The sequence below is a fragment of the Rhineura floridana genome, chromosome 2, assembly GCF_030035675.1.
Source record: "Rhineura floridana isolate rRhiFlo1 chromosome 2, rRhiFlo1.hap2, whole genome shotgun sequence".
Classification (NCBI taxonomy): Eukaryota; Metazoa; Chordata; class Lepidosauria; order Squamata; family Rhineuridae; genus Rhineura; species Rhineura floridana.
Window position 1 is genome coordinate 77,783,343 of NC_084481.1, and position 2,387 is coordinate 77,785,729.

The following is a 2,387-nucleotide window of genomic DNA, read 5'->3' on the forward strand; positions in this document are numbered from 1 at the left end:
AATAAAAATGTCTTCAATTGTTTCCGGAAAGTACAAATAGTGGGCACCTGTCATATCTCGACAAGTACGCTGTTCCATAGAACAGGGGCAGCCACAAAATAAAAATCTCCAGACAGTTTACAATAAAAAGTATACTTCAGAGTACATGTATATAGGATTGCATTACATGAGTGTCAGATGCGATTGCATTCGAAGAGTTTCCACTGGAGATCTTCATTACTACATCTTGCTAATTCACAATGCATAATTTGCACTAGCTAATTGGCAATTCTTGTCTTCATAATTCATGACTTCACAATTCATAATTCATGACTTCATGAACCCTCAGTGGTCTAAGGAGAATGTTACGGAATATTTACATTTTTAAAAATATCTGTTATGATTTGTACACTAGGTTGGTGTCCAGTAGGGTCAGGAAACATTCTTCCCAATGGCCTCATTGGTTACAGAGATAAGGCTACAACTGAGTAAATAACTTTTATCAAAGCAGGAAATTTCTAGAAAATGCTCTATAATTCTTAATGCCAAACATCAGGGCAATAAGTGTTCTGTGTTTCTGAAATATCATGTCATATTTCAAGCCTTTGACACCAAATCTCCTGTCCGTACACATGCATAAGATGTGCAGAGGGGTAGTCAATGTGGTGCCCTCCAGATGTTACTGGACTACAATTCCCAACTGCCATAGCTAGCATGGCCACTGACCAGGCATGATGGGGGCTGCAGTTCAACAGCATCTGGAGGGCTTCATGTTGGCTTCCCTGACAGTCTGAAAAAAACAATATCGTACAGTGTGGCAATGAGTGAAGTACACAGGCATGAAAACATGTACTGCCAGTTTACAGATACAGAACTGAGGCAGAAACTTGCCAAATGCCACATCTTGCATTCACAACAACAATAAACCTTGAAACCGGGCCTCCCCAACAGATCCAGAACTCTATGCACTGGAGCACATTTGTTGCTCTTTAATATCAAAGCAAATTGACTAATTTGATGATTGGGCTTAACTGCTCTCTCTCTGGAATAGACCAATTGAAGTAAGTAGGTCTAATGTAGGATAAAGGGGTTGAGGGCTATATACCTTGTCCTGAAGAAGAAGACTCATGTAACCTGATTTAAATGTATATTCATTCAGAAGTAAGGGCTACAGAGTTCAATGGGCATTACTCCCAAGTAAGTGTGCATAGGACTGCAGTTTTAGACAGGAGTCTGTCATGCATATCCTCCAAAATACACAATGGGACTACTGTGAAGGGAGGCGGTTGCAGATAAATCCTTCCGTGAGGATGGCTTCCATCTGGCAAACATCCCTTAAAGGACCGGTCCGTCCTTTGCAGAAGTCAGCCATTGAGCCTTGATGAGACTAGCTGAGGCTAGACTTCCAAGGAGCTTTATTTACTCATGCAATATTCCGTTCTCCCCACCCGGGTTTGAGCAGTTCATCAGCATACATAAAGCAGAGCAAGCACAGCCTCGGGTTTGCAAAACGAAAGAAAGGAGTCATGAAGGCATGTCGCCTCCGTTTTTCAGTACTGAACAATGCCTGCAGCTTATCATTCAAGATGTCTCAAGCCGTTGCCTGCCAGAAGGTCCTGGAGAGTCAGTAGATCGTACAAAGATCCCTGGAAGGCAAACTAGGGTGAGGGTGCAGATAGATAACATGGATGTTCATTTGCCGTTATGTCTTCCTGCTTTGAGCTGTTACATCTTTGCGCTATACAAGCCAAAGCCACAGCTTGTACAAAATTAGGGGCTTATATGAAACTTTTCTCCATCTTTAAACGCTGATGCTTTGAAATACATCTACTAATTCCTTTCCAATTTTTATTTCTGTTTTAAAATTCAAGCCTCAGCGGCCTCCTCCAGATTGATCTTTTGCTTTCAAGGGACGGTGCAAAACTCATCAGGAAGCAAACAAATCTGGCACTTGAATAAGATAAGCAATTTGCTGCTCTGTAAAATGTCAGCGCAATTCAATTTGTACCATTTAGGACAACCCAGCACTTCTCCCATTTATTGTTTTCCTGCATAACCAGCTGCACCAAAAGGTAATGCATTTCCCTACCCCCTTGCTCTTCTTGAAGGAGGACAGACGCAGCCAGCCCATTTAATGTATGACCTTCAGAAGCTTCAGACAACAGTTACAAATGAAAAAAAATTGTGAATAATCCCATTTGTAGTCCATATCATATCATACTGCAGAGGTTTGTTATAAATTTTCCACTCTAAAGTAGCAGACGATAAAACAAACTTCTTCCTTGTATGTGTGTGTGTGTGTTTAAAAAATAAATAGATCATTGGCATTCCAAAACATTCTGTTTACTCAGAAAGACGGTTAGTTTTCATTTGATTAGAAGATTTTCAAAGACCTGTAGCTTGGTATT